The 26262-nt window shown below is 41.3% G+C and overlaps 1 long non-coding RNA gene across 1 annotated transcript in view; it reads right to left on the reverse strand.

The window, feature by feature from the left end:
* Positions 1 to 238: 238 nt before the first annotated feature.
* LOC129629333 (uncharacterized) overlaps positions 239 to 26262 on the reverse strand; it is a 36054-nt gene continuing 10030 nt past the window's right edge. Inside the window, exon 2 of the long non-coding RNA XR_008703171.1 lies at positions 239 to 590. This is a non-coding gene — a long non-coding RNA (uncharacterized LOC129629333). The remainder of the gene's footprint in view (positions 591 to 26262) is intronic.

The raw sequence follows: 26262 nt of genomic DNA on the forward strand, positions 1-26262 counted from the left end.
CGCTAAAGATGAATTGATGAGGCAAGACATACAGGCGACTATGTATACCAAGCGTTAAGCATCCCCATAAGAAGGCAACACCTTAACATTTCTTTTTTTTTCCTTTTGCTTAATTGACTGTGTAGAATAATCCATGTTGTCTCTGGTAAATAACTGTCATATCAAACACTTAACTGACACTCTCTTCTGGGTGCCTGCCTTTGACTAGGGTCTCCAGAAACACACCACGAGACACAGATTTGTATGAATGTTTACTGACCAGTACTCTTGATCAATACCCATGCTGGGAATGGAAACAAGATTGGGCAAAGGGAGGAGTTAAACAGTACAGTGATGACAACAAAGGCCCTTCTAATCCCTTGGGGAATTTTGGAGCCAAAGCAGCCTTTCAGTGATGCCCCAAATCTGCTGGGGGAGGAGCAGATCATTGTAGTCTCCCAGCAACTAGTCAGAGAAAGATGGCTGATCTGTGGGAATGTGGTATAAACTGTGGCCACAAAGCTTTCTTCGGGGGAGGGACTTCAGGAGGCTCCCAGTGGCGCAGCCACACCATTTGTCTCAGTGAAGTAAAGCCGTGTCAGTTTTCTCATCTGCGAAATGGAGGTAATAACCCATCTGAGCCTTACAGCAGGTAGAGTGGTTTATGATTTTTGAGGGTTGCTTGCATGCTCAGTTGCTCAGTCATGTCCAGTTCTTTGTGACCCCATGGACTGTATGTAGCCCACCAGGCACTTCTGTCCATGGGATTTTCCAAGCAAGAATACTGGAGGGGGTTGCCAAGTACCCACTAAATTAATCCACTTTGAGTTTGGACTGGGAGTTGTACATGTCTGTATTCATATTCTAAGCATATTGTCTCATACGAAAGTAAATGTTACTGTCATTATTTTTCACGCAGTATATATTGCATGTAAGTATCAATAATTGAGAAACCCGTTTTTTTTTTTTTTTTTTTTGTCATACCACATGGCATGTGGGATCTTAGTTCCCCAACCTGGGATCAAACCTGTGTCCCTTGCATTGGAGGTGCAGAGTGTTAACCGCTGGACCACAAGGGAAGTCCTGAGAAACCATTTTAATATCTTCCAGGAAACTGATGTAAAGGGAATCTGATGCTTTGCCTAATAATTTCCAGATAAGAAGATTCTATTTCTTGTCGTAATTCCTTTGTGCTACAGCCCTTCATATGAAATCTCTAGAGATTTCAACTCAAATAAATTCAGCCAGACTTCTACATGTTTTATTTTTTTGTTGTTTTTGCTTGTTTGCTTAATTATTTGTTTGTTTCCCTACAGGCTGGCTTTTACCTCTGAAGATCTCGGGTCTGTATATTCCCCTTTCTGTAGGAAGGGGGAAAAAAGACTGCATGTTCTATCAAGTCTTTTTAAATTAAAAAGAGCGAGTTTAAAATAGAAAATGTAATTTTAACACATGCAGATATCCCCATGCTGAGGAGACAATTCTATTGTATTTTTCAAACATTAAAAAAAGAGAGAGAGCCAGAGACAGTGAGGAAAATAAAATTAGGCCATATTGGCATGAACACAAGCGGGCCCTTGGCAAAGCTGTAACAGCCGTTCCTGCCAGTGTGCAGCAGAGCAGAAAGGGTCCGCTTTTGCTGATCATCACGTATTACGGACACCTCTAAATATGATATTTCAAATCAGAATGAGTAATATGGCAATTTTTCTTTCACAAGGGAGTCAATACAATCTGACACATACCATTAAGTGGAAATTTTGGAGGTATTTTCATTTCTGTTGGATGGAAGCTGGCATATTTATTTTTTGTTTCATCAGTTGTATAATGATTTGGCCTATTTAAGAGAGAAAAAGAGTGTGTGTGTGTGTGTGTGTGTGTGTGTGTGTGTGTGTGTATGAGAGAGAGAGAAAGAATGACTCCAGGAGAAAGAAGAGTAGAAAAATTCATAGCTTCGTGCACCCTCCTCTCATATGACCACAGAGCCTGGGGTGACTCTTTCATTTACTTCCTGACTCATTTCCAACAGTGGCAAAGAGATTTCCCAATTCACCTATTTCAAGAAAGTCTGATTTCTAGGCTAACGAAAAATAAGTATAGTCACATGGCTGGTTGTAATAGACTCATGGAACAGTCTAATTTAACAATAAGCATAATGGAGAAAAGACTATTTTACCGAGACTCAGGATCGCCATTGCTGCTAAACAACCTGTCTACCTTGGTTCATCTCTCCACTCACCTATGGAACAATGCATGTGTGGAGACATTCTGTTTCTGTCTGCTCTGTGTAGATGGTGTTCTTTCTGAAACATCCCTCACACATCTTAGTCGTTCCTTTAACCTGGGCTTTGACCCAGTTCTGACAGTGGTGGAGGGGTGTGCATGATCATGTCTAGACAAAAAAGTACGTATTTATTTTACTTCCCTGGTCTATATTATCCAATGGCATTCAGTCCAAGCCTTTCACTAGAATTATTGGGAAAGCGAAGCTCTCTTTTCATCAGGATAGCTGAGCTTCTCAGATAGTTACGAGATGCTGATGGCCATCTTAATATCAGACCACAAACAAGGAAAGATCCTGCCTGAGACTGGAATTGAGAGAGAGGAAAGCAGAGATGAAGACAGACCCAGTGCTATGGCACCAAGTATCTAGATTCAGCTGCATGCAGAGACAATTCCATCCATGTTTTTCATTTGTGTAAGCTACTCAGTTCTATTCTGTGGCTATGGAGGTGCTTTTTTCCTTTCCACTTAAGGTTGAAAAACTCCTGAGGAATTCACCTCACAGTTGACATATATTCATTATTCACTTAAAAATATGCCCAGTATGGAGGAGCTCCACTTTCAAGCCACCCCTTGCCTCTCTCTGCTGTCACTAACTCCCCTACTGGAGAGCAAGAGCCCCTCAACCTGTTGCAGTTTGCAGGGGGAGAATGGGGCTCTGTCCTTTCTCTTCTCATTGGGGCGTTAGCCTGCCACAGGAGAGCGGGTGTTCTCTATCTGGCCATAAGATGAACGTGTGATGAAGCTTCAGTTTTCTCAAACTGTCTTTGATTGGAAGACTGTATAAGTCTGTCTATTTGAGAGTTTAGGGAGGACCACTTGCCTGACAGAATAAACTGCATATTCTAATAAATAAACATCGTCAGGGTGAAGGTGACATTTGCTCCCTACCTATCTTACTTTGTGCTTATCCCTATGTTGAAGCTGAACTCTGGCAGGCAAGAAGAATGTAATTTATTGGGTCTCCTCACCAAATTCCAAAAAGATGATACATGCAAAGACACTTAGATAAGCAAAGCCACTGCATGACTAGGGAATACTAAAGTGTTTGCTGTATCTGGAATATAGGATACAAGTGAGAAAGTGAAGAAATTAAGGCTAGACATATAGGCAGGGATCAAGTTACAAAGGACCTTCAGAGACATCAACGGTGTTAGGATTCTACTGTATATGCAATGTGGTGCCACTGAAGAACAAAAATTTGCCATTTGCAGCCACATCTAACTCCTTTCTTACCTTGGAAGCATTCAGTAACTGAGAAATAGTGGAGCTAATCACATAATAATCTCTGTGCCTCATTTTCCTTATTTGTTAAATGAGGTCCTAATAGGGCTACCTCACAAGTGAAGGTAGTTCTGGTGGTAAATAACCCGCCTGCCAATGCAAGAGACATAAGAGATGAGGGTTTGATCCCTGGGTCAAGAAGATCCCATGGAGGAGGGCATGGCAACCCACTCCAGTATTCTTGCCTGGAAAATCCCATGGACAGAGGAGCCTGGTAGGCTACAGTCCATAAGAACACAAAGAATCAGACATGACTGAAATGACTCAGCACGCACACAAGTGAACAGGTGATTGTAAAGATTAAGTTAATGTGTGTAAAACATTTAGAGCACCACCCGGTTGCAATAAGTAGTCTGAATGTTCACTGGAAGGACTGATGCTGAAGCTGAAACTCCAACACTTTAGCCACCTAATGCAAAGAACTGACTCATTGGAAAAGACCCTGATGCTGGGAAAGATTGAAGGCAGGAGGAGAAGGGGATGACAGAGGATGAGATGATTGGATTGCATCACTGACTCAGTGCACTTGAGTCTGAGCAAGCTCTGGGAGTTGGTGATGGACAGGGAAGACTGGCGTGCTGCAGTCCATGGGGTCGCAGAGTCGGACACAACTGAGTAAATGAACTGAACTGACTGAATTGAAGTATTAACTACTGATATTGTTATTTAAAATCATTGTGATGGTAATGCACAGATGCTTTCCTAGGATTAATGAATAATTTCCATTTCCAAAGTTCTCAACCATATTGCTTATATTTTATATTTTATTTGTTACAAATGATAGAAGGATACATTTTATAAAAAAACTGAGGTGCTTTGACATAGACTCATCATTTTTTAAAGAATATAATTACATTTGAGAATGATATTATTTTTTAAAATGCATAATATTTAGAGAAATTTTTAGTCTTAATACAGGAAGGTAGAATTATATAATAAGCCAGAACATACATAATTAATATAGGGCCTTTTATAGTGTACCCTAAGCATTATAGATTCTAACTATAAAAACCTGTAATTTTCCCATTTTACATTTCATTAATTCAGAGAATGACAGATTGAGGGGGTAGAGCACATAATGGATCTGACATGAATCTAATTGATGTGTTAGTATTTGGAGGAATCAGAAGAAATATTATACAAATTATTTTAAATGATTTCTGTTGGCAGTGCATTCTTAGTTAGCAAGCCCCATCTCTGCAACCAACTAGCTCTGTGACCTTGAGAAAGTTACATGTTTTCTTTGGATTTATTAGGAAGTTTGAGACCTTATTGGATCATCAAATCTCCTTCAGGAGTCCATTAAGAAAAGAAAAGAAAAAAAAAAGAAACGGTAATAACAGGTGCTCATTACCAGTCCACTGACAATATCAGATATATTCTGTCTGCAGACCAGGGACAAAAATCACACCAGGTGGCATTTGATCCAGTTGAAACATACACAGGAGCTCAGCCCATGCTCAATGTTGAAAGATTTTAGTAATTCCAAAAGCTTCCAACAAAAACCTCCTACGTCTTTTGAAAGCTGATCTCTCCTTAATTTTATCTTTACTGAGCGTATGTATGAATAATGAATCTCAGAGATTATTCCTTAACCTTGAACTGAGCATCCTGCCTTTGGCAGTCTACATGGACACATATGGATACAGTACCTTGTAAACACCTACAACTACTTGGCAACCCTGGTGGAAGGGTTGAAACACAGAGCCTGGGACTTAACAGGATCTCCTTAAATGCATGTTTAAAGGGTGAATACCTCTAGACATGGCATGATACAGAGACAAGGAAGATCACAGGATTTTAAGCTATTCCAGCCTCAGATCAAATAACCAGCTCAAACTAATCTAAGTAGACTGTTTTGGGAAAATTGGTTCCACGCTCTGGGGCTGTGGGCTCAAGATGGGAATGATAATACCGCTTTTGGATACGTTGTGAAAATAAGAGATAACATGTTCTTGCGGATGTAGGTATGCCTGTACAAACTTTATTTATGCCATATAATAGCCAAGATCCTAAATTCTAACTTTCAAAAACCAATTCTAGTTAGCTTAAGCAAAGAGGATAGCCTTAGAATTCAGGGGTTTGAAACTCGGTTTTAAATAAAAACAGATACTGGGGATAAACATCAAAGCTTTACTTTTGATCTGTTTGCCCTTTTCTGAACTTGATTCACATTCCTTTCCCTTTTTCTAGAGAGTCACAATTCTGGAGTTGGCATGTTACTCTTCTAGTTACCAACAGAGACTTATTAACAGTCTTAACTTCATTTACAAAGTCATGGGAGCAAAAATCAAAATGCTCCCATTTCAGTAAGATGTCCACACTGGCTCAATTTTCAGTGACCAGAAGACAGGCTCTTGGGCTTCTGTTTTATAAAGTGACTGCTGAGGAGACTGTAGATCTGGCGGGGATGGCTTTTCCAGACAGAGAGTCATTGCTTCTAGTCAATCTCTAAGTTTTTCTCCAAAAGGTATACAAGACAGAAATAAGGTATGTAAAACACCTCATGCAAAGCCGGGAAAACACCAAGCATTAGATCAGAGGTTATAATAATTATGAAGATGAAATATAAAGATAGCCTAGCATGGGGCAGGGGGAAAAGGAAAGTACAATCTGTTCGTAGGACTTAACCTTAAAAATGCATTCCAATATATATTGCTGCTGCTGCTGCTGCTAAGTCGCTTCAGTCGTGTCTGACTCTGTGGGACCCCATAGACGGCAGCCCATCAGGCTCCCCGTCCCTGGGATTCTTCAGGCAAGAACACTGGAGTGGGTTGCCATTTCCTTCTCCAATGCGTGAAAGTGAAAAGTGAAAGTGAAGTTGCTCAGTCATGTCCGACTCTTCCCGACCCCATGGACTGCAGCCCACCAGGCTCCTCTGTCCATGGGATTTTCCAGGCAAGAGTACTGGAGTGGGGTGCCATTGCCTTCTCCACCAATATACATTAGGTGTAGACAAATACTATTTGATTACACTTATATGAAGGACATAGAATAATCAAATTCTATGATCAGAAAGCACACTGGTCGATGGCAGGGGCCAGGGGGTTGGGGTGGGGGGGGAGGGGGAATGAAGAGTTCGTACTTAATGGGGACAGAGTTTCAGTTCAGGAAGGTGAAAAATTCAGCAGATGGATGATGGTGAGAGCTGCACAATGTGAATGTACTTAGTGCCACTGAACTGTGCAGTTAAATATGGTTAAAATAGAATGTTTATATTATGTGACTTTTATCACAACGAAAAAATATTTTTTTAATTAAAAAAAAATGATAACCTACATCTACACCTTCACTGAATCAGCTTTCACTGAGCTCCATATTACAATTTAAATGTTAGCCTTGTACTGTGAAGAACAAAATGACTCTGGCCCCAACCATTGGGAGGCTAATTAACACAAAGAAGAGGAGGACCTTCTTGTTCCTCTCCCCTTAACTCCCCCAAACTTAGCCCTTTACAAAAAGATTTCTCTCTCCAAGAAATGGTAATTCTGATACATTTTGCAACTCAAAAGAGATGGTCTTTCTTTGTAATTCACAAAGCAAATTAAACTCATCTTTCCAAGCAAGTAACCATCCTGATTTGAAGCAATTCCATGCTCATGGTTCTTTTCATAAACTTATTTCAAAATGCTTTTCAAAGGGGCATTAGTGTTTTGCGTTTACATCCCACAACTGGGAAAATTGAATCAAAGAGGGACTCAAAAGTTGCCCTAACTGACAAGACAAAGAGACTGGGTTAGCTGATACTGTATTCCCTTCTTGACCTAAAAAGGACTCTCATGCTACGTCCAAAATAACTGGAAATTTCCATGTAGTGACTGAACTGAACTAGCCATAAAGTAAAAACCAAGCACACTTTATAATTTTAACAAGTTGTCACACATAAAATACAAATACCCAAGATGAAAGGGGAAAATCCCTCATCTTAAAGTCTCATAAATACTGATTTCTGGACTGGCTTCATTATCTTCTAAGCGTATGACCTTGTATAAGCCTCTTCACCCTCCCTTGTCCTCAGTTTTCTCATATGAAGAAATAAGAAAATTTAAACATTCTACTATTCCTTTGAATTCTAAATCAGACATTGTAATTACCCTGGCTATAGAATGATTTTGTGGGTATAAACTTCTAGGTTTTTTTGGATAAATTATATATATGTATTGTGGAGAATTCAGAAAGCACAGGTATATGAACATAATATGAATTAAAAAAAAAAAACCAAAACACATCAAATTCTATTTGCCAGAGTCTCCCACATCCAATATTATTATCATGAATTTTATTCTTTAGTCTATTTCTCTGCATGCATATATAATTTGCTTTGCAAAAAGGGATTTCATAATGCATATAAAGCTTTGCACACATTGTGTATTTATAACGTAAGCATGTTGGGAATGTATGTCATATTTACTGCCAGTCGGCACCTTCTCAACATCTTAACTATAGTTGAGGCAATCCCCACATCACGAGTCCTACCAGTCCAAGCCAAGGTAGAAGTCACCTCAATTTTCCAGCCTAGGTCATGTCCTAGGTGTTCCAGGCTGCATCAACAACCCGTACCTACAGCGTCAGGCTTCTCAGATGGTAAAGAATCTGCCTGCAATGTGAGAGACCAGGGTTCGATCCCTGGGTGAGGAAGATCCCCTGGAGAAGGGCATGGCTACCCACTCCAGTCTTCTTGCCTGGAGAATTCCATGGACACAGGAGCCTGGCAGGCTACAGTCCATGGGGTCACAAACATGACTGAGTGACTAACACTTTCGCAGCTTCAGGCTTCCATTGCGAATAAGATGGCATAAGGAAAGAGACTCCACAGGGAAATCATTTTTGGCCCAGTCTGACCTAGAGGCATGGTGCTTTCAGAAGCTCCCACCGGTGGTTGCTCAGGGCTAGCAAAATTGCAGAAAGGCCTCTTGAGAGCTCTGAGGAGATGCGGCTCTTTCTGTTTTAGCACAGGTAGAATTCAGTCAGAGGCTAAGTGACAGATAAGAAGTGATTTATTAGAATAGGACCCTTGTGAGGCTTACACATGGGTGGGCAAGAAGATGCCAGGTGAAGACCTTAGTTGGCTACAGTTTTATAATCAAAGGAAAAGTGAGGAGGAGGAGGAGGAACCCACCTTCCTTCTCTTTCTTGAGTAGATATCAAGCTTCCATCATCAGTTCCTCCTCCATATCAGGTGGGGGAGTTTTCTTGTCCCAGTCGTCGCACAAAAGAAATAAGCATAAAGGTGGTAATATATGCTAAAAATAGTAACTCATCTCGGGTTTTAGTATAACATCATCTTTTCCTTATATTTTTGCTTTATTGCATGCAGAGAACTGTGTCCTACCCTGGAGAAGGAAATGGCAATCCATTCCAGTATTCTTGCCTGGGAAATGGCATGGACAGAGGAGCCTGGTGGGCTACAGTCCATGGGGTCTCAAAGAGTCACACACAATGGAGCATCTGAGCATATTCTTATGAATAGCAATGTGTTTTAATGAGTAAGTAATGTTTCTTGCTGTAAAATCTTTTAGTTGTTTTGGGTTGGGATAATCTAAGAAACATAAATTCTCAACATTAATAACTCAGGATTGGCTGGAAAATAAGAGTCTGAATTGTCACTCTTCAACTCTGCTGCTGCTACTGCTAAGTCACTTCAGTCATGTCTGACTCTGTGCGACCCCATAGATGGCAGCCCACCAGGCTCCCCCGTCCCTGGGATTCTCCAGGCAAGAACACTGGAGTGGGTTGCCATTTCCTTCTCCAATGCATGAAGTGAACAGTGAAAGTGAAGTCGCTCTGTTGTGTCCTACTCTTAGTGACCCATGGACTGCAGCCCACCAGGCTCCTCCGTCCATGTTATTTTCCAGGCAAGAGTACTGGAGTGGGGTGCCATTACCTTCAACTCTGGGGACCCCTGAATTATACAACCTAAGATGAAAATATACAAACTGCAGCTGACATCCAAATGCTTGGCTGCTCTCATCTTCAGTTATTTGCTCCTCTTTTCTCTTCATGCCAACTGGGCTTTCCCTCCCATGTTCCTTTCATTCTGTTTGCTAATCTTTTCCAACCACAGGAAGCCCTGAGACGCGTGAGACTGCCCTCAGCACTGGGTCTTTCAGCCAGTTGATCCCGGCTGACTGTGACCCTCCCTGTCACAGCACGCTGTCCTCTGGCTGCCTTGTATTGACCAACAAAAACCTCTGTTTTCATGTTGCATTTTAACAGGAAATCTTTTGCCAAGTCATGACACTTCTGGCTGGGTGTAAGATTGTACCGATAACTTCAAACACTGCCTTTCAAACGCACAGCAAACTGGTACTCAACCCACGTCACGTTTGAAAATCAAAATGGCATTTCCCTACCTTTAAAAAAATATGCTTTTATTTATTTTTTGAAGATAGGGGTAAAATGAGTTCAAATCAATACAGCCTCTAATAGAAGTGAGAGTTCTAGCCTCAGGCTTTTTCTATAATCAAAGGTTCTCACATCCCCAGGGTTCTACTTTAAACATCTGATTGATTATCTCAGGAATTATAATGACCTCAGATTTTAGTCTCAGCAATCATTTGTGGCACCATTTAATTATTTATTTTGTAGTTGTGACATGTAGAACTGGCACTAGAAGAATAGGATTGAATAAAATAACAGAAGGAAATCCCCATCTCAAAAGCAAGCTGTTGAAAAAAACTCTCAAAGGTTCTGATAACTCCCATCTTTTTACAGAACTTTACAGATATGACTTTCTCATCTAGAACTGAGAGAAGTGGTAAACTCTGTGTGTCCACTAAAAATAAAATTTAAAAATGCACTCTCTAGTTTATATTGTTACGTGAATTTCTTGGAGAAGCCAGAAGAGGGCAGAAGATGCTGTGTGTAGAACTACATTTGCATTTAAAAAGTTCCTTTAAACAAAGATCCCAAAATCTATTCAAAAGAATGTGAAGACATTCTGGGGTAACCAGCTTGAAGAGGGCCCATCTTGGTGAGAATGAGGCACTTTACACAAAAGGGTGGTTGTGTTTTATTTTCACTTCAGCCAGACCTCCTGAATTCTTTCCTTCTGAACATCCTAGTTTAAATGAAAAGAATAAGAACTCAACATGAAAAATAAGTCAGTCACTATACCTGCTACTTTACACTGGTAATTTGCTCAAGTCTACACAGTAGAGAGTCCACTATTGATTCCATTTTATACATGCAGAAACTGAGGCTTGGAGAGATTAAGGTCATGGGCACAAAGTCAGGTAAATTGTGTCTGACTGTTTCTGTGACTCCACGGACTGTAGCCCATCACGTTCCTCCGTCCATGGAATTCTTCAGGCAAGAATACTGGAGTGGATTACCATTTCGTTCTCCAGGGGATCTTCTAGACCTAGGAATCAAACCTGAGTCTCCCTTGATTTTAAATATAAGGAATTAAACTCTGTGATGGTCTGAATGTTTGTGTTCCTTGTAAAATTCATGCATTGAAATCCTAACCCCTTACTATGGTACCAGGAGGTGGGATCTTTGGTGGTGATTAGTCTTTGAGAGTAAAACTCTCATGAATGGGATTAGTGATCTTGTAAAAGACAGGGAGCTTCTTTGCCCCTTCTACCATGTGAGAAGGTGCTGGCTTGGAAGCAGGGAGAAGGCTCTCACCAAACCAAGCTGGCACCCTCATCTCAGATGTCTAGGCTCCAGAACTGTCAGAAATATGTTACCAGTTTTGATAAGCTACCCAGTCTGTGGAATTTTGTCCTGACAACCCAAAAAGACTAAGACATCTTTCTACATAATGATAACCACATGGTCACCCCAACACTACCAGTAAAAATGATCTACAAGAAACTCTGGAAAATTCTTAGCGAGATGGGAATACCAGACCACCTGATCTGCCTCCTGAGAAATCTGTACACAGGTCAAGAAGCAACAGTTAGAACTGGACATGGAACAACAGACTGGTCCCAAATAGGGAAAGGAATACGTCAAGGCTGTATACAGTCACCCTGCTTATTTAACTTATATGCAGAGTACTTCATGAGAAATGCTGGGCTGGAAGAAGCACAAACTGGAATCAAGATTTCCAGGAGAAATATCAATAACCTCAGATTTGCAGATGACACCACCCTTATGGCAGAAAGTGAAGAGGAAGCCTCTTGATGAAAGTGAAAGAGGAGAGTGAAAAAGTTGGCCTAAAACTCAACATTCAGAAAACTAAGGTCATCTGGTCCCATCCCTTCATGGCAAATAGATGCGGAAACAGTGTCAGACTTTATTTTTCTGGGCTCCAAAATCACTGCAGATGGTGACTGCAGCCATGAAATTAAAAGGCGCTTGCACCTTGGAAGAAAAGCTATGACCAACCTAGACACCATATTAAAAAGCAGAGACATTACTTTGCCAACACAGGTCTGTCTAGTCAAAGCTATGGTTTTTCCAGTAGTCATGGGTGGATGTGAGAGTTGGACTATAAAGAAAGCTGAGAGCCAAAGAATTGATGCTTTTGAACTGAGGGATTGGAGAAGACTCTAGAAAGTCCCTTGGACTGCAAGGAGATTCAACCAGTCCATCCTAAAGGAAATCTGTTCTGAATATTCATTGGAAGGACTGACGTTGAAGCTGAAACTCCAGTACTTTGGCCACCTGATGTACAAAACTGACTCATTTGAAAAGACCCTGATGCTGGGAAAGATTGAAGGCAGGAGGAGAAGGGGACAACAGAGGATGAGATGGTTGGATGGCATCACCGACACGATGGACATGAGTCTGTGTAAACTCCGCGAGTTGGTGATGGACAGGGAGGCCTGGCGTGCTGCAGTCCATGGGGTCGCAAAGAGTCAGACACAACTGAGCAACTGAAATGAACTGACTGAACTTTCAGGGCTTCAATCTTAGACCTACAAGTAAATTAATCCCCTCTTTTCTAGGTCTGATGTGATTCTTTGGGGAAAAAAAAAAATTGTTAAAAAGCAAATAAAAACCCAACTTCAAGTAACCCTGGACACAGAGCCTGTTGTGATCACATGGGACATTTGCTGACTCCCTGGAGAGCTTCATCTTCATCTCAGCAATGCTGTGTTACCACCTTGGAGCTGGCATCACACCATGTCTCCTGTTCTCCCCCTACTTACTTGTCTTGGAAATGACTCTCAGTTAGCACTGAGCCAACTTGCCTGGGCTTGATGTATTAATTCTCAGTTTTTGATGTCATTCATCTCTGGCATATTTGTATTTGATGAAAGGCCAATCTCTATACAGCCAAGGGCAAACAAACTTATCTGATGGTAGAATTTTAGTTGGGGATGGCATGGGGGCCAATATTCTAATCAATGTTGATTTTACTTAAAAAAAAAAAATGAAGTGTATAGTTGCCTTATAATGTTGTGTTAGTTTCTGCTGTACAATGAAGCAAGTCAGCCATATGTTTACATATATCCCCTCTCTCTTGAACCTCCCTCCCCATTTCCCCTTCTCACCTCTCTAGGTCATCACAGATCACCAAGCTGTGCTATACAGCAGCTTCCCACTAGCTATCTCTTTTACACATGGGAGTATGTATTTGTCAATCCCAATCTCCCCATATACCCCCATGCCCTGTGTCCATTCTCGACGTCTACGTGTCCATTCCTGCTCTGCAAATAGGTTCATCTGTACCATTTTTCTATATTCCACATATATGCATTAATATATGATGCTTGCTTTTCTCTTTCTGATCATTGTAAGTCTGGTCCTGATGAAACTATGTGTTCAGATCAGAGCCTTATTTTCACTGTCCTAGGACAGAGAAGAAGATCTTTTCGAGAGGATGTAGGATTGGGACCAAAAGGTGAGAAACCATCTATTTGCTATCAGTTACTTGTAAGAAGATAAAATTTGACTTGGATATCACAGGTTGAACATGAAAAGTCAAGGTTGTTCATGAAACTCTGCCAGATTGGACTCTGCATTTGTGTTCTGTATCCAAAATAGCTCCAGTCATCTTCAGTCAATACCCTGAGACTGCAGCATTACTTTATCTAATGCTCTGTGTGATAAGCATTATAGAAAGACCTGTTGAGTGATCCATAAAGCACTGTGGTTACTCCGAGAGGTCAAACCAGCAATGGTGAGAATGGGACAGAGAGAGTGAAGAGAAGAACAAAGAGAAGTAGTATTAGTAGTGACAGAAGAGGAAGGAGAGAGGACCAGAGACAGAAAGAAGGAGAGAAAGGGGAATAAACAAACAGAAACCCTCCTGGGGGTTCATTGGCACTTTGCTGTTGTTGAGTTGTGTGCAGCTCTTTACGACCCCACGGACTGTAGCCCGCCAGGCTCCTCTGTCCATGGAATTTTCCAGGCAAGAACACTGGAGTGGGGCTGCCATTTCCTTCCCCAGGAGATCATTCTGACTCAGGGATCGAACCCAAATCTTTGTGTCTCTTGCATTGGCAGGTGGATTCTTTATCCGTGAGCCACCAGGGAAGCCCTATATATGGTGAAAGTCAAAGGCACTTAAGTGGGCTATTGATTTCCTTTCATTTTGAACGGTGCTTTTTAAATATTTCACTATAACTATCCATTTAATTAGTTCACCATAAATAGTCATGTTGTTATCGTTCATCTTAATTGAGGAAGAGGAGAGAAAGAAGAAACTCTTTGAACAGAGAGGGAGAGAGGGGAGGGAGAATGAGGCAGTGGGAGACAAAGTGGAGGAGGAATAAGAGGCGGAGGAGGAAGGAAAGCATAAAGCAGAAACAGTCCTCTGACATCATGAAATAAAGCAACCCGGGGAGCCTGGTGGGCTGCCGTCTATGGGGTCACACAGAGTTGGACACAACTGAAGCGACTTAGCAGCAGCAGCAGACTGGAAGCTGAGCTCATGGATTTGAGTTTCCTCTTCTTTAAAATGGGGATTGGAATGTATCTACCTCTCACAGTGGCTGAAAAAATTACATGAGAAAACGTATGCAAGACAATTATCAAAAAATCCTTGGAATAACTACTGGCACACACATTAATGAATGGTAGTGACATTACCACTATTCTTATTAGCTCCTATAAACCTTAATAATAGTCAGAACTCTATGGAAATCTACTTCCCAAAAAAAAAAAAAAAAAAAATCTACTTCCCTTTGTACCACAATAGAAAAACCAAGTAATTTTGCTGAACTGTAAATGCACCAAATTAAATGCCCAGGCATATGAATTAGCATAAGCAATATCTCTCCACAAAATTGGCACTCAATATCTCTCAGCACATAATCTTTACCATCAAAGGAATGAGCTATCTAAAATAAGCACATTAGTCAGCTACCAGACACAAGCAATGTTAATATCTACAGCGAGCTACAAATTATCCAACAACCACAACACATGTTTTTAGAGGAAAATATCAGAGTACAGAAAATCAGACTTTGGTAGTACAAGGCTCACGATGCAATCAGCTTCCAGGGAGGAAATCAGGAAAAGAATGAGCTTAGCTCTGGGAAAGGAGCTGGAAATGGGGAGACATGTGTTCTTCCTACCTGTGTGTGTGTGCATGCTAAGTCACGTACTTCAGTTGTGTTCGACTCTATGAGACCTCATGGACTGTAGCCTGCCAGGCTCTTCTGTTCATGGGATTAATCAGCAAGAATGCTGGAGTGGGATGCCAAGCCCTTCTCCAGGGGATCTTCCTGACCCAGGGATCAAATCCATATCTCTTAAGTCCCCTGCATTTGCAGGTGGGTTCTTTACCACCAGCACCACTGGGAAGCCCCTTCCTACCTGTAATTATATGTAAAGTGATAAAGATTACTTAATAAGTGTAACATATTTTAAGTCTGATACTTTCTCAGGTCTCATACCCACTTAATAAAAATCTAAAATATCAGCCAACATTTTTCAGGACCAATCGACCATCCTCATCTAGGTCATTATTACCCACTTTCTCCATAACCAGGGTAAAATATTTGCTAGAAAATCTTATAACCTTAGAAAGTTGAAGCTGAGAAATAATACAGAGCACATAGCTTCTAATATTCTCATTTTGAACATGGGAAAACCTGAAGTTAAACAACTTCCACAAAACACTACTTTTGGTAACCAGCCAAATCAGAATTTGAAATTACAATAGGCATTGGGTCCCACAGTAATTCTAGTTCCATTTTTCACTCTTCTGCTCTGTTCACACTGCCCATGGCCCAGTTTTTCTCTTATTTCCTCTTGCCCAAATCTTGCAGCCCAGTCATATCTTAACTTTCTGCAAGCCATTGAACTCTTTCTCCAGTTTCCACCCAAGGGTCCATAAACACTGCCTTAAGTGCACATCTAATCTTGACTTTGGCTGGTGGCAGAGTGACCTCCCCCAAAGCACTCAGTATAGAATCGGAATCATTTCACGTGACTTTCAAGGCCTTGTGCATTACATATCTGCTAACTTTACATATGGGCATTACATATCTGCCACCTAACTACATATCTCACCAGCACTCTCCCTTTTCTCTCACCCTCTGGGTTTTCTAACCTACCTGTGGTTCCCCCAGGGTCAGACCACATGCTCCGAACCCCTTCACCTGGGACCTTTCTCCATCTGCCTGGGTACCTCCTCCCCATTAAGCCCAAGTCTTCATTTGCAAGGTCATAAGTCCCTTCTTTCTCACCCAGCATTAGACAGGTTCTTCCTTTGTGCTCCCATGTATTTCTTTCATAATAATAATGACAACTGGATGCAAAAGCCTCTTTGATTCTCTTTCCCTCTCAATTTTCAGCTCCTTGAAGGTGGACACTGTGTCTCATTCATGGTATTCTCAAGGCCTAGCACAAAGCCTGGGACCCAGTGAAAGTTCAATAACCCTCCTTAATTAAATGCCTTAACTCCCAAGCCTGATATATTTTTGGTATTCTACCATATCTCCCTAGCACTTAATTATCTACTATTTGCTTCACATGGATTAGTCATGGCTCATAAATTGTATGAAAAGCAACTTGAGGGCAGAGATAGTGTGTGTTACTCATTATTCTTATCTCCTTTAGGACCAAGTCTATAGGGCACCTTGTTGTGGCTAAAGGAGTTATTTATTTTCATGTTTTATATCTAAGGAACACTTTATATAAAATTGTATGTAGAACAGAATAAAATATTTTTTTAAAAATCCACAGAGAGAGAGACAGGAAGAGAGCTACTTAGCAAGCTGCTCTGGTTTAAACGGGGGTCTGTGGAAGCCCACCTACAAGCCCTGAGGCTGTATCTCTAAAGGTGTCTGTTTCAAAATGTGAGTCATGGTCCATTACTGGTGAGTGACATTAATTTATTGAGAAACAATTTGCATTTACAAAATGCAAAAATAAAAGATTAGCTTTCATCATATGTAGTAAAGACAAGCAGTGTTATGGCAAATGCCTATTCTATTATTATTAACTTATATAAGGATCTTAACTTCTTATCATGTTTGTCAAAGAATTAATTCAGGAGATCTGCTGTACAACACTGTGTCTATGGTTAACAGTGCTTATTATAGACTTAAACCTTTGTGAAGAGGGTAGAATCTCAGGTTAGGTATTCTTACTACAAAAAGAAAAAAAGTTTTAAACATTTGAAATCCACCGCTTAATCACAGGTGAAAAGACCTGGAGGAGTAATTTGTTCTCAACTTTGGTTCACACCGGGAAGGCCTCCATATTTGATGAAAATACAGAGGCCCAGCCACCCCTGCAGCAGACTGTACGTCATGTGGTGTAGGTGGGGCCAGGCATTGCTTTTAAAAAACATTTATTGTAATTTAGTGCTGTCCTACTTTCTACTGTACAGCAAAGTGAATCAGCTAAACATAAGCCTTCCTCAGCGATCAATGCAAAGAAATAGAGGAAAACAATAGAATGGGAAAGACAAGAGATTTCTTCAAGAAAATTAGAGATACCAAGGGAACATTTCAGGCAAAGATGGGCACAAATAAAGGAGAGAAATGGTATGGACCTAACAGAAGCAGAAGATATTAAGAACAGGTGGCAAGGATACACAGAAGAACCATACAAAAAAGATCTTCACGACCCAGATAACCACCATGGTATGATCACTCCCCTAGAGCCAGACATCCTGGAATACAAAGTCGAGTGGGCCTTAGGAAGCATCACTACGAACAAAGCTAGTGGAGGTGATGGAATTCCAGTTGAGCTATTTCAAATCCTTAAAGATGATGCTGTGAAAGTGCTATACTCAGTATGCCAGCAAATTGGGAAAACTCAGCAGTGGCCACAGGACTGGAAAAGGTCAGTTTTCATTCCAATCCCAAACAAAGGGAATGCCAAAGAATGCTCAAACTACCTTACAAGTGTACTCATCTCACACGCTAGTAAAGTCATGCTCAAAATTCTCCAAGCCAGGCTTCAACAGTATGTGAACCATGAACTTCCAGATGTTCAAGCTGGTTTTAAAAAGGCTGAGGAACCAGAGATCAAATTGCCAACATCCCTTGAATCAATGAAACAGCAAGAGAGTTCCAGAAAAACATCTTCTGATTTATTGACTATGCCAAGCCTTTGACTGTGTGTACTACATCAAACTCTGGAAAATTCTTAAAGAGATGGAAATGCCAGACCACCTGACCTGTCTCCTGAAAAATCTATATGCAGGTCAGGAACTGGACATGGAACAACAGACTGGTTCCAAATCATGAAAGGAGTACGTCAAGGCTGTATATTGTCACTCTGCTTATTTAACTTATATGCAGAGTACATCATGAGAAACACTGGGCTGGATGCAGCACAAGCTGGAATCAAGATTGCTGGGAGAAATAACAATAACCTCAGATATGCAGATGACACCAGCCTTATGGCAAAAAAGTGAAGAAGAACTAAAGAGCCTCTTGATGAAAGTGAAAGAGGAGAGTGAAAAAGTTGGCTTAAAGCTCAACATTCAGAAAACTAAGATCATGGCACCTGGTCCCATCCCTTCATGGCAAATAGATGGGGAAACAGTGGAAACAGTGACAGACTTTATTTTTCTGGGCTCCAAAAGCACTGCAGATGGTGACTGAAGCCATGAAAGTAAAAGACGCTTACTCCTTGGAAGAAAAGTTATGACCAATCCAGACAGCATATTAAAAAGCAGAGACATTACTTTGCCAACACAGATTTGTCTAGTCAAAGCTATCGTTTTTCCAATAGTCATGGGTGGACGTGAGAGTTGGGCTATAAAGAAAGCTGAGCACCAAAGAATTGATGCTTTTAAACTGTAGTATTGGAGAAGACTCCTGAAAGTCACTTGGACTGTAAGAAGATCCAACCAGTCCATCCTAAAGGAAATCAGTCCTGAATATTCATTGGAAGTACTGATCCTGAAGCTGAAACTCCAATACTTTGGCCACCTGATGCCAAGAACTGACTCCTTTGAAAAGACCCTGATGCTAGGAAAGATTGAAGGCAGGAGAAGAAGGGGACGATAGAGGGTGAGATGCTTAGATGGCATCATCTACTCAATGGACATGAGTTTGAGTAAACTCCAGGAGTTGGTGATGGACAGGGAGGCCCGGCATGCTGCAGTCCATGGGTTCGCAAAGTCGACACAACTGAGCGACTGAACTGAACACATATAATCCCTCTTTTCTGGATTTCCTTCCCATTTAGGTCACCACAGAGCACTGAGTAGAGAGTTTTTGAAGGTCCTCATTAGTTACCTATTTATTGGTGTTTAGTTGCTAAGTCGTGTCAGACTCTTTGCAACCCCACAGACTAACCTGCCAGGCTTCTTTGTCCATGGGATTTTCCAGGCAAGATTATTGGAGTGTGTTGCAATTTTCTCCTCCAGCGGATATTCTGACCCAGGGATCAAACCCAGCTCTCCTGTTTGGCAGACTAATTCTTTAACACTGTGTCACTTGGGAAGCTCTGGATATTTTATACATAGTATCAATAGTATACATATGTCAATCCTAATTTCCCAATTCATCTCATTGCCTCCCTTTCCCCTTCGGTATCTAAACATTTGTTCTCTACATCTGTGCCTCTATTTCTGGTTTGTAAATTTGTCTACATCATTTTTTTCAGATTCCACATATGTGTTAGGTCCATAAAATCAAAGCCATATTTTATCCAGTAGTCATGTGCAGATGTGAGAGTTGGATCATAAAGAAGGCTGAGTGCCAAAGAATTGATGCTTTCCAAATGTGGTGCTGGAGAAGACTCTTGAGAGTCTTTTGGACAACAAAGAGACCAAACTAGTCAATCCTAAATGAAAGTGAAAGTCACTCAGTCATGTCTGACTCTTTGCAACCCCATGGATTATACAGTCCATGGAATTCTCCAGGTAAGAATACTAGAGTGGGTAGCCTTTCGTTTCTCCAGGGGATCTTCCCAACCCAGGGATCAAACCCAGGTCTCCCACATTACAGGCAGATTCTTTACCAGCTGTGCCACAAGGAAGCCCAGCAATACTGGGATGGGTAGCCTATCCCTTTTCCAGTGGATCTTCTTGACCCAGGAATTCAACTAGGGTCTCCTGCATTGTAGGTGGATTCTTTTTATTTATTGCACACATCACCTCAATTTTCTCATCTCTCAGGGTGCTTGAGAGAGGTTCACAAAATACCAAGATCAGACATAAATGAATAAACATAAAACGTAAGCTATAATGTCATGAACAATTTATCACTATTGTAGGAGTTCAGGAGTATTTTTTCATTAGCTGAGAGCTGATTAAGATTTGTGCGTCTTACATTCCAAGCTAAGCACTGTCCTCCTTTTTCCTTCTAAATTAACTACTCGATTAAGGCTTGAAAAACAAGAATCCTCGGGACCTCCCTGGTGGTCCAGTGGTTAAGACTTCACCTTCCAATGCAGGGGATGTGGGTTCGATCTCTGGTCAGGGAACTAAGATTGCACGTGACTTATGGCCAAAAAAACTAAAACATAAAAAACAGAAGTAATATTGTAACAATGTCAATAAAGACTTAAAAAAAAAAACAGTCCACATTAAAAAAAAATTAAAAAACAAAACAAAAACAGGGACTGTTTTGTTCTCTGAATAGCCTTGGTGCTCAGCACAGTGCCTGCCATTAAGAAAATGTCTGTAGATTGAATGAACCCACAAAGTAGAATCAAAATTCCTCTAAATGTGGTATATGTAGATGAACTCTGTCTCCATAGACCTTTCTTGGTTTCTCAGCCCAGTGTTCACTCCTTTAGGCTTGTATTCCAGTTACTTTCCTCAGAAGGTACACATATCTTGGAGGCAGCAATTGTAAGATGGATGGAGCTCTGAAGTTTTTCACAAGTCTGCAACTTCCCAGCAATTTTTAATGGTTGCAATAGAAATGACATGAAATGGCTTTCTTATTCACAATTGTCCAAGCAGCTCTAAAAATAAACTAAATGGCTCAACTGAATCCTGAGACAAGCAAAGGCATTTATGTGCACACACTTCTCCCAAATACTGGTTAAATCTGGAGATTCCAGCCTGATTTTATTGGTGGTATAAAAAAACATTGAGATAAACATGCTCTTTAAACAAATAATCAAATCAAGGTCAATTTCCAGCCTATGCTCTTACACAGATTATCATGTAAATCATTATTGCAGGAATCATTACTACTGCGGGAATATTTATTTTGAAAACCTATTAAGTATTTTAGTCCATTTTGCTGACCGTGATGCAATAGTGAGAAAATGCAAAAGTTAAATATCACAGCTTTGACTTATCCTCTTTATAAAAATTTGGTCTATTTGGTGATACTGGTCAGAGAAATTGACAGAGAAAGACTTGTTCATCTGTCAGTGATCTTGAAGAGTTCTGTTGCACTTGCTACTGCTGCTGCTAAGTCACATCAGTCATGTCCAACTCGGTGCGACCCTATAGACAGCAGCCCACTAGGCTCCTCTGTCCCTGGGATTCACCAGGCAAGAATATTGCAGTGGGTTGCCATTGAAGACCCCATTATTATAGGTATTGCTATCCATTTTGCAACCAAATATACTTTAGCAGCACTTAAGCAACTTTTTAAAGATTCTGCAGCTTAGTTGAGAATCATGATGTCAGGAGAGCAAATGCTGTATATGTATGGGTTTGTGTGGACCTGCCTGTGAGTTCAGTTCAGCTCAGTAGCTCAGTTGTGTCCGACTCTTTGCGACCCCATGAACCACAGCACGCCAGGCCTGCCTGTCCATCACCAACGCCCAGAGTTTACTCAAAGACATATCCATTAAGTCGGTGATGCCATCCAACCATCTCATCCTCTGTCGTCCCCTTCTCCTCCTGCCTTCAATCTTTCCCAGGACCAGGGTCTTTTTAAATGAGTCAGTTCTTCACATCAGGTGGCCAAAGCACTGGAGTTTCAGCTTCAGCATCAGTCTTTCTAATGAATATTCAGGACGAATTTCCTTTAGGATGGACTGGTTGGATCTGCTTGTTGTCCAAGCGACTCTCAAGAGTCTTCTCCAACACCACAGTTCAAAAGCATTAATTCTTCAGGGCTCAGCTTTCTTTATAGTCCAACTCTCACATCCATACATTACTACTGGAAAAAAGATATCTTTGACTAGACAGACCTTTGTTGGCAAAGTAATATCTCTGCTTTTTAATATGCTGTCTATGTTGCTCATAACTTTTCTTCCAAGGAGCAAGTGTCTTTTAATTTCATGGCTGCAATCACTATCTGCAGTGATTTTGGAGCCCCCTAAAATAAAGTCTGTCACTGTTTCCCCATCTATTTGCCATGAAGGGATGGGACCAGATGCCGTGATCTTAGTTTTCTGAATGTTGAGCTTTAAACCAACTTTTTCACTCTCCTCTTTCACTTTCATCAAGATGCTCTTTAGTTCTTCTTCACTTTCTGCCATAAGGGTGGTGTCATCTGCATATCTGAGGTTATTGATATTTCTCCCAGCAATCTTGATTCCAGCTTGTGCTTCCTCTAGCCCAGCGTTTCTCATGAGGTACTCTGCACAGAAGTTAAATAAGCAGAGTGACAATATACAGCCTTGACGTACTCCTCTTCCGATTTGGAACCAGTCTGTTGTTCCATGTCCCATTCTAACTGTTGCTTCTTGGCCTGCATACAGATTCCTCAGGCAGCAGGTAAGGTGGTCTGGTACTCCCACCTCTTGAATTCTCCAGTTTGTTGTGATCCACACAGTCTCAGGCTTTAGTGTAGTCAATAAAGCAAAAGTAGATGTTTTTCCTGGAACTCTCTTTTTTTTTCTATCATCCCATAGATGTTGGCAATTTGATCACTGGTTCCTCTGTCTTTTCTAAATCCAGCTTGAACATCTGGAGGTTCATGGTTCATGTACCGTTGAAGCCTGGCTTGGAGAATTTTGAGTATGACTTTATTAGCGTGTGAGATGAGTGCACTTGTGTGGTACTTTGAACATTTTTTGGCATTCCCTTTCTTTGGGATTGGAATGAAAACTGACCTTTTCCAATCCTGTGACCACTGCTGAGTCTTCCAAATTTGCTGCCATATTGAGTGCAGCACTTTCAGAGCATCATCTTTTAGGATTTGCAATAGCTCAACTGGAATTCCATCACCTCCACTAACTTTGATCTTAGTGATGCTTCCTAAGGCCCACTTGACTTCACATTTCAGGATGTCTGGCTCTAGGTGAGTGATCACACCATCCTGATTATCTGGGTCATGAAGATCTTTTTCATATAGTTCTTCTGTGTATTCTTGTCACCTCTTCTTTATATCTTCTGCTTCAGTTAGGTCCATACCATTCCTGTCCTTTATTGTGCCCATCTTTGCCTGAAATGTTCCCTTGGTATCTCTAATTTTCTTGAAGATATCTATATTTCCTTTTTTATTGTTTTCCTCTATTTATTTGCACTGATCACTGAGGAAGGCTTTCTTAGCTCTCCATGCTCAGTTCAGTTCAGTCACTCAGTTGTGTTTGACTCTTCGCGACCCCATGAATCGCAGCACGCCAGGCCTCCCTGTCCATCACCAACTCCCGGAGTTCACTGAGACTCACGCCCATTGAGTCAGTGATGCCATCCAGCCATCTCATCCTCTGTCGTTCCCTTCTCCTCCTGCCCCCAATCCCTCCCAGCATCAGAGTCTTTTCCAATGAGTCAACTCTTCGCATGAGGTGGCCAAAGTACTGGAGTTTCAGCTTTAGCATCATTCCTTCCAAAGAAATCCCAGGGCTGATCTCCTTCAGAATGGACTGGTTGGATCTCCTTGCAGTCCAAGGGACTCTCAAGAGTCTTCTCCAACACCACAGTTCAAAAGCATCAATTCTTCGGCACTCAGCTCTCTTCACAGTCCAACTCTCACATCCATACATGACCACTGGAAAAACCATAGCCTGGACTAGATGGAACTTTGTTGGCAAAGTAATGTCTCTGCTTTTCAATATGCTGTCTAGGTTGGTCATAACTTTTCTTCCAAGGAGTGTCTTTTAATTTCATGGCTGCAGTCACCATCTGCAGTGATTTTGGAGCCCAAAAAAATAAAGTCTGACACTATTTCCACTGTTTCCTCATCTATTTCCCATGAAGTGATCGGACCAGATGCCATGATTTCCATGCTCAGTAAATCTTTAATTTAATTTTCTGTGATGGGTGAGGCTGTGTTCCCTCCCTGTTATTTGACCTGAGGCCAAACTATGGTGGAGGTAATGAAGATAATGCCTGGAGTATCATATGATAAAGCAGAAGCCAGAGTTATCATGCTTCTAGATAAGGCTGCTGCTTGCCCTCTGCCAACTTCCCATTAAAATACTTATATCAGATCCAGGACCAACTATACAATCTGATGGGATCCAGTAAAAAATGATAATATGGAGCCGGCTGTCCAAATTATATTAATAATTTCAAACTGGTGGCTTTAGAGCATTAAACCAAGAGGCCATTTGTGACTGCATAGATCACACATCCAAAAAGTTGGCCCAGAATGCAGGGCAGATTTAGTGTGGGGCAGTGACCGAGTTTGTAAAAGAGTACAGGGATTTGACTTGACATATTAATCAGATTGCGCTGCATCAGCAAACAACCCTCAAATCTCAATGCCCTTCCAACAATAGTCATTCCTCACTCCCCAGTCAAGGAGCCCGCAAAGGTGTCCTGAGCTTGGGTTCACGTCGGCTCTCTGTGTCTTTTGTTCTGAAACCAAGCCTGAAACAGCAGCAGCTACCCGGGGCATAGTTGCTGGCAAGAGTACAGGTCAGCCACAGAAGTGCATCAAAGCCTCTGCTCAGCCACCTCTGTTCACCTCCTATTGGCACAATAAAATGACATGACCAAGCTTCAGGCTGGTGTGGTGAGGATGAGAAAGCACCTTCCATGGAGGTAGGAAGGAAGAGTATTTGCTGAGCAATCATGTCGTCTGCCATGGTTGAGAGGGTGCTCTCCTGAGCACCTAATTCAAGCAGTATTTGGAGTAGGTTTGCCTCGGCTGCAAAGGCATCAAACAGGTTTGTCTGCACGTTCTTTCTTTATAGGCATCCACCGTGGTGCTGGTGGTGAAGGAGCCACCTGCCAATGCAGGAGATGCAGGTTTCATTCCTCGGTTGGGAAGATCCCCTGGAGAAGGAAATGGCAACCCACTGCAGTATTCATGCCTGGAAAATTCCATGGAGGCGAGCCTGGTGGGCTACAGTCCACAGGGTCACAAAGAGTTGGCCACAACCGAGTGACTGAACACACACACATAGCTTATTTACAAGGTTGTGTTGTTCCCCATGTACAGCAAAGTGAGTCTGCTGTACATATAGCCACTCTTTTTTAGATTCCCTTCCCATAGCAGGCATTACAGCGTATTGAGGAGACTCCCCTGTGCTATACAGTAGGTTCTTATTAGCTATCTATTTTGTATATTAGTGTTTATATGCCAACTCCAATCTCCAAATTTATCCCTCCCTATATATTTGTTTTCTACATTTGTGGCTCTTTTTCTATTTTGTATATAGGTTCATGTGTACCATTCTTTATAGATTCTACCTATAAGTGATATCATATGATATCTGTCATTCTGTCTGACTGACTTCACTCAGTATGACAATCTCTAGGTCCATTCATTTGTCTGTATGTTCTAAGGACAGTTAAAAAGTGCTATCAGGGAGCCAAGAAAATTGACTCGTGAAGGTAAGTGTAATCCTAAGACATACAGCTTGTTTCTCCTCTCTGAAGTTGAGGAGAGGAGGATATTAAGAGATAGATGAGTTAAGTATGGGGCATCTTAAAGGAAGGAAAACCTGGGATTTCATTCACTGACACAATGCCCATTAAACCATTGTGGACCTTCCACATACAACGGGAGCAGACAGAAATGCACGAATGGGACATGACAAAAGAAAAAGTCAGAAAGACTGCTTTAGAAGCAACCTGCATTTCCGCCACTTATGGGGACAAGTGACCACTAGCTGCAGCTAGCTAGGACATGCCCTGCATTGCCCACACTTAGGGGCATCTTCTGGACTAGAAAGCTATAACAATAAAACAGTTGAGGAACTACAAACTGGAATTAAGGCTGACAATTAGTGATGAAGAAGCTGAGTCCCAGTCAAGTACTTCATGCCAGGAGACTAAGTAGGAGGGGACCCAAGAACCATTCAAAAGAATGCAAAACTAATACAATTATGTAAAGTTTAAAAATAAAATAAAATTAAAAAACAAAACAAAACAAACAAAAAAAGAATCAACAAATATGTATCCAAGACGGAACCAGAAGTTGAGCCTTATTTTGCACAAAAGCAAAGTAAGGTAGCCATTTGCAACAGACTTCAAAGAGCAAACAGTCACAGAGGTGATTTGCAATTACAACTGAGAAAGGAGACAACTAACCTGCCACA

The sequence above is a fragment of the Bubalus kerabau genome, chromosome 15, assembly GCF_029407905.1.
Source record: "Bubalus kerabau isolate K-KA32 ecotype Philippines breed swamp buffalo chromosome 15, PCC_UOA_SB_1v2, whole genome shotgun sequence".
NCBI lineage: Eukaryota > Metazoa > Chordata > Mammalia > Artiodactyla > Bovidae > Bubalus > Bubalus kerabau.